This window comes from Trachymyrmex cornetzi, unplaced genomic scaffold (assembly GCF_001594075.2).
Source record: "Trachymyrmex cornetzi isolate Tcor2-1 unplaced genomic scaffold, Tcor1.1 scaffold61, whole genome shotgun sequence".
NCBI lineage: Eukaryota > Metazoa > Arthropoda > Insecta > Hymenoptera > Formicidae > Trachymyrmex > Trachymyrmex cornetzi.
Window position 1 is genome coordinate 82,963 of NW_017299926.1, and position 7,209 is coordinate 90,171.

The 7,209-nt window shown below is 41.4% G+C and overlaps 1 protein-coding gene across 2 annotated transcripts in view; it reads right to left on the bottom strand.

Moving 5' to 3' along the window:
- LOC108766706 (serine/threonine-protein phosphatase 4 regulatory subunit 1) overlaps positions 1-7,209 on the bottom strand; it is a 142,536-nt gene that overhangs the window by 30,706 nt on the left and 104,621 nt on the right. Inside the window, exon 1 of one of the 2 annotated variants that reach the window (XM_018516162.1) lies at positions 5,124-5,192. The exons of the other annotated variant lie outside the window; for it this stretch is intronic. The gene's annotated coding sequence lies outside the window, so the exon portion shown is untranslated. Of the gene's footprint in view, positions 1-5,123; positions 5,193-7,209 lie in introns of those variants that run through there. 2 annotated transcript variants of the gene reach the window in all.

A 7,209-nucleotide genomic window follows, 5' to 3' on the forward strand; every position in this document is an offset into this window, starting at 1 on the left:
CCCGGCCGGCCGGCCGGCCTCGTTGCCCTCGCTGAAAGAGGAGAAAAAGAGCGACCGGGGAAGACGGAGAGGAAACGACGCGCGTTCTCTTCTTCTGTGCGCACGCGGTGTTTATTGGGTATTCGGGGACACGAGTTCCCTAGGAATACCGGGGGATCATTCGCATTTCGCGCAACGCGCCTCGTTCCTTGCGCGTATCTCGACGCGGATGTTCGTCCGTCCTTTCCGATACCCGAATTCGTATAATATTGAAAATCTTTTATGTTCATTTCTACTTCTAATGAACATGCATTAACTTTAATTCTCGGTTTAACTTACTATTTATCTTTTTCTGATTTTCAGAACGAGATAAAAAGTAAGTTGAACCGAGATTAAAATTAATCTATATTACTAGAAATGGACATCAGTCGGTTTTTATCTCGGTATCACTTTCTAAATTACATTTTACAGACTTACATACTTTTAGTCCAATGCGTTGAAAAAGAAATTGTAATAGATCTTCTGTTTACCGATAGTTGAGTACTATTGGTCTTAATATTACACTGAAAGAAAAGTAAATTTTAATATTTGTTTGAATAATTCTAAGTAAATATTTACTAAATTTATAAACCTAATAAATATATTTATTCGATACAAAAACTATTAATATTTAACTATAATTTTTTATGACGTAAATATTTATTTCCTGTAAGTAAATGTTTACTTAGTATACCATTCAAAGAAATATGTATTTGGTAAATTCTTTTCACTATAGCTCCGGAAATAATCGCTTTATTTTCGAAAACGATTCTCTAATTATTATAAAATATAGGGCGAAAAATCGTAAAAGTGACAGAATGATAATTAGAATTCGCCGCGCGATAAATTACTCGGGAGCGAGAGAGCGACGGTGGTGGCGTACGAGAGAGAAAGGGAAAGAAAGAACCGGGGAAGAGCGGAGAGCACGAGGGGGTTGAGACGGGAGGAGGGGGAGGGGAGAGCGGCGAGGAGCGCCCACCGCGCTAAATGCTCCGCGGCGAAGGCGCCCGCTCTCACGCTGCTCCGGACCCCTTGCGCCTCGGGCCCCGGGGGCCCTTCTGTACGGCGACGTAAACAAGGCACGGACCGTGGCCCCGAAACGATACATGTGCACCTATATAACGCGGTCTCCTTTATTCTCCCGCGTTTGGTAATTTCGCCGGCAAACGAGGGAGTTTCGCGTGAATGCGATTGTTCCTATTTCTACAAAATGAACGGAATAATTTATATAAGGAGACAATTTCTATTGCGCGAAATGATTCTAAAAGCATCAAGATCTCTGCGTCGACCTTTTTCGACTTATTTACAGCGAATTGGTTTGTACTTGCCCGAAATATATGATAAAATTTATAAAAGGTGTTCGCCGTTCCTGGATAATGAGACAAAAGAAAATAAGTGAATAGATATTGATTGTATAACGGTAAAAGAAAAATTTCTCGCCGCAATGTAATGTTGATTGTATTTGATTTAAGTATTCGCTCTTGACCTTACGATAAAACGTTGAATCGTTGTTGCAGATCGAAATAACGCAAATATAAAATAGACTAATTATATAATTTCATCCTTCTTGTCCTTTTAGAATTTCCGTTCAAGAATTACATTATCAAGTTTTACATCGTTTTGTATTTAATTTATAAATTCCTTTCAAAGATGCAAGGGATTTTGTAGCTTGCGGACTTATTTTATCAACAGGTCTATTTGCTTGCACACTTTTTGCATTTTTTTCCTCTTTCTTCTCAACGCCCTAAATATATATATTTATCCCATTTTGTGCATAAAAATTTTTGGGAATTTCAAGCAACTCGGACAGACCTAATGTGTTGCTCATTCTGTCGCTTTTCTTCGACCGCGTTCGATTAGACGATTTTTACAAGCAGTGCATCTTCCGCTTTGTTGTTATTCATAAGGGTCCGAAGCGGTGCGCGCGCGTGCACGCTACGAGAGTGTTTGGATCGGAGGAGAGGCACACGGAACACGGAGGTCGGGACTCTCAGGCGGTCGGTCCGAAGACGGCATTCCACTGGTACCTGTCCTTAACTCAACCTCCTACAGTTCGCATTCACGGCTCGGCAGCGAGCGAGCGAAAGAAGGAGGGAGGGAGGGAGGGAGGGAGAGAGAGAGAGAGAGAAAGATCGGCCCACCTATATAACCATAATACAACATACGCATAAGAATCTGGAGGATCTCAACGCGGCGGGCTCAGCACCGACGAGCTTTGCGAACGAAGCAGGCGAGAACGAACGTCCGAGGTAATAAGGCTTGTGGGGAAGAGAGTTGGGACTTTATGCGAGACAAAGGGGCTCTCGCGAGTCACGTGTTTGCTCCCACTCGTTAAAGGGGCCGCGACTCGTTTCCAATTAGGGAAATTAAGCGGAATTCGAAGAAACGCCGAAAGCAACAGTCGTACGTATAATGCTAATGAGTTCAACGTACGATCGAGATGAGCTTTAAGCAGTTTGACGACGAGAAAGCGACAGAGAAAAACATTGTCTCGGTGCAAAAATAAAAATATTTTATTCTAATACTGTCCGCTTCTACTCAATAACGATTAAACTTTAATATCGATCCAACTTACTCTTCATCTTTCTATAATTCTTGGAATTAGAAAAAGATGAAGAGTTAGTTTTATTAATAAGCTTTCTATAAGAAGTCATTATCTAAGCTTCAAGTCTTAAGTTGTAAGAAGTTGATCGATCATAGTTGATTATTTTTCTCACATTCGACTATGATTGATCAATTTCATACGGCTTAAGACTCGAAGCTTAGGTAATGGCTTGTTATAAAAAGCCTATAAAAACTACATCGGTAGTAAATTGGCATAAGCGACGGTGAAAGACGAGAATGCGAATAAAGCGATTATTGTATCCGGATAGGTATCGAGATTGGTGTAACATCAGCGAGTTAAATCTCCGTGCTGAAATACTAAAAAATACAGAAAAATTACCTTACGCTAATACGAAACGAACATAGAGATTATATCTCCGCCTGTCCGTCGCATATCTACATTCACTGAGATTACACCAGTTTCGGGTGCAAGGACGAAAGAGAGACAGAGAGGTTACGCGATGCGAGAGTGAAAAAAATGCACGGCAATGATATACAGGAATGCGATGAGTACGATAAGAGAAACGCCGCCGAGTCGCCGCGCGCGCGCGCGCGCACAAGCGCGGGATCTCGTTTATGAGTGCTCCAAAAATGGTATTACTACATCATATTTCGTTCTTAAAACAAGCATATAGAATCATAATTTCATGGTTCCTCGTTTTCTAGGGCATTGATCAGTTTTCTATATATATATACACGCTGTACTTTCTTCGTACATCTTAAACACTTGTTACCGTTGAAATTATATATTTTAATAGGATTTAATTAAATGCTAATAACTGTAGTTTTATTCTTTATAGAACATTGATTGATAACGCAGCAATATATATTAAATTTTTCCGTTTTTTTATGCTTAATTTTTTTCGCTAACAAGTACCTTCTTAAAAAATGATATTTCCTAATACAATTTAACAATCTGAAACTCTATAATTATCAAGTTATATGTACACATTACGAATTTAAATTTTATTTAAATTTATGATAATTGCTGTCTAAGCAGTATCTACGTTTATTGAGAAAACAGAATCAATTGAGTAGTAAAAACTTATATCCAATGAGCCGAGAAAATTAGCGGTAATCAATGTGCATACACGTGTATATATAATTACGGCCCTGAGCGCATGACTCTACGTAATGCTAATGTTCAGCTTTAGCTGCTTAGTTCTAAGATTATTGTGGCCGCAATATTTTCGTGTTAGGATTTATAATCCTAACTTATCCATTATTCAATTAAAAACATATACTTTAAACTTTACCCCTAATAGCATGATAGCATTTACGAAAAAAAAAACAAAAACAAAAAAAAATTATCATATTTATGTACTTCTATTATAAAATAGTTATGATATGATACATAAAGCGTTATTTTTTATTCCGTTTGTAATACATCAACGTGAATACTGGAACTAAGCAAACTGAGAAGCAAATAAATATTTTGAAATATTTCATAAAAAAGCTTCAGCACGAGGAAAATAGTTTCGGAAATTTTTATAATAAATTATAAGTAAATCTTATCGAATCTTGGTATGTTAATCCAGTCGTAAATTGTGTATGCAAGTAAGTTTCAGTTGAAGTGTCTTCGGTTTTTCCTGATTAACGGATCAAAGTCCGCACGCGAGTGAAGGGGAGAACAACACGGTTGAGCACCTCTACACCGCGGGCGTACGGCCGTATCGGGAAATATGAATGTAACGTTGAAAACTCATTCATAACATGACCATACGGGAAAAAAAGTTTATACCGATCAATTAAACGAAATGCAATCCGAGAATGTAAGGACGAGAGTTTTTCCGATTGCGAGAAACATGAATATAGATGCGTATATCGGAGATTCATTCATAACGCAGTCATATAGAAAAATCATATTTCGAATAATAAAATGGTTCAATCGAATAAAATATAATAGAAATGTGATATTTAAATCCAATGATACTCATTGTCAGACGATTTCTGAAATAAACATTTTAATCAGTTTTTCACAAATTCCTCTCATCCTGAAATTCCGTAACTTTTTCCCGATTTCCAAACAAAATTTCATGATTTTTCCTGACTTTCAATAATATAAAAAAAAATTTTTTTTTATTTTTCTTCCCTGATTTGGAAACCATTAAATATTTTGTTGAAAGATAAATTAACACAACAATGTAAATTATTATTAATGCTGCTGATACTACTTGCATTTTTAATTAAGTTAGTAGAATTCTAAAACTACGTAAGTACATATATTAAACTTCTTTAGGGTCAAGAATTTTAATTTTTCAGAAAGTTTTGTAAAATTCCCTGACTTTTCCCTGATTTCACCGACCGTTTTCAATGTTCTTGACAATTCCCTGATTTCCAATTTTATGGCAACCCTGTTAATTCTTAAACAAAACTTTCGCTCGCAAATCCTCTCTCTCTTTCTTTCGTCATGAACCGTCAGCGGCCAAGCTAATGTAGTGAAAGAAGCCGTTACAGGATCGTGTAAAGCTAACAAGAATTATAGCTCTATGTTATCTTACCAGTGGTTTTTCCTCGTTCATAGCTCCGTTTCACTTTTCTTCATGCACGTTTCGATACAAACGAATTAACGCTCGAATGCAGAATGTAGAAACGAATCGAACGAACGAACGCAGAAATGATACGCGCGTTTTATCACATATAAGTACACGATGCGCTCGCTCTTCTTTTTACCGGCCGTGGAATATGGAACGCACTGTAGAGCGAGAGAGCGGGAAGGAGGGAAGGGACGGAAAGAAGGACGGATGAGAAGGGGGAGAAGAGGGCAGGCAGATCGTATTATGGGAACACACACGCCCGAACACGTGTGTCTCGCTTCCTGTGGCGGACCGGAAGTCTCCGCGCGGCGCACTATGGCGCACCGTAGTGTAGCGTGACCGTGCGCTACGAGGGCCATTAGAGTGTGTACCTCCTCTCTCTTCTCCTCAATAATAACCAGAAGGAATGAAATCCGGAGTATCGGTCGAAAACCACGCCGAAGTTCTCTCCTCTCGTCCGTTACTCGCGCTCCTGAGTTTCCATTTTTCTTTCACTCGCCGGCGAGTCGCGGCGCGAGCGGCGAGACTGGCGATCACCACCTACGCCGCATTTATTTTAGCTTCCTCGATCCTCGGAGCCGGGGGGGAACGACGCGACCGATGCTTACGTGCGTAAAATCCCGTTGAAACACGCGGCCCGTTTTCGGCGAGTCGACGAGAGCGCCGATTACGCCCGACGTGCGCGTCGTTTCGTCACCCGCATGACGCTCGCGCGTCACGATATCCGATCGTTAGTGCTCGCACGGTTGATAAGAGTTACGTGGGAGACTAGGCCTGAGAAACGGTTTCCGTGAGAGCTTTCCACGTTGCGAGCGCTCCATGCGCTCGCGCGCTTCCATCGCTTGCAGCTACACGCGGCTCCTATTCGTACCTCCATTACTTTGCTCCACCGAACTTGTTAAAAAACCAATCTTTTGCTCCAATGCGATTGTGCGTCCTGCTTTTTTTTTTCGTCTGCAACTCCTCCGTTTGCCACACTTGCCACACTTTGGTATCATTTTTTCCATATCACTGTCGGGAAAGTAGTTGTTCAATATTGTACTTATTGTTACGCACATATTGTACTTAATCCTTAGTCCTTATCACTCGCACACAAAGTGTGAATGTCCACGTGGCCAAACGAAAAGAAAGAAGAAAGGGGGAAAAAAAAGTCACGAGGAAGGCAACGTGCGTTCTCACACATACCACCGGTCAACAACAACGAACGCAACGTACTAGCACGACGACGGCCCGTGCCACACTGAGAATGATCACTTGCGCGTCACTCTCGCGCCAATGCGCAGACGCCAGATGCGCACTCGCAGTACGCACGACAGTGCGCGGCAAAGGCAGTGCGCCGCACTCGCTTCAGCTCGCTCGCTCTCTCTCTCTCGCGCGCGCGCGCGCAACTCGCAAGCAGTGAAGCAGCAGGCAAGCGGCAAGCAGGCAGACAGCGTCGACGCAGGCGCGATGCATGCACGCGGTGGTGGGGATAGAGAGGACGCAGCGGTGGGGAGGATATGCGATGCGTTGCCGTGAGTGGCGTGGCGCAGGGCTACAGGGGAAAAGGGATCCGTTACTTCTCAGAAGCGGACTGCCGCCAAACAGAGCTGCAACCGCGTACCGGCCTGGTGGTGACTGGCTCTCTTTCTTTCCCTTTCTCGTTCCTGTCTCTCTTCTCCTGTTTCTCGAGACCGCCGGTATCGGCGTGCTTTGGGCCTGCTGGTACCAATACCTCCTCTCTCTCTCCCTCTTTCTTTTACGTAGCACACATGAAAGAATTGAAAGAAGATATGTGAAGCTTGTGAAAAATGAACGGACTCGGTGAGACTCCGAATATTTGACGGCTGTCTATAAACATCAAATTTCATGGAATGCGCGAGAATAATGGGTAATTTAACAAATGTAAACAAACAAGTTTGATTTATTATCTAAAAATAAATCAAGTTTGCAGAATAGATTTATCAATTTTCAGAGTTGGGAAAGTTACTTTTTAAAAGTAACGCGTTACCGTTACCGTTATTTGCGGTAAAAAGTAACTCGTTACCGTTACTCGTTACCGATTCTAAAA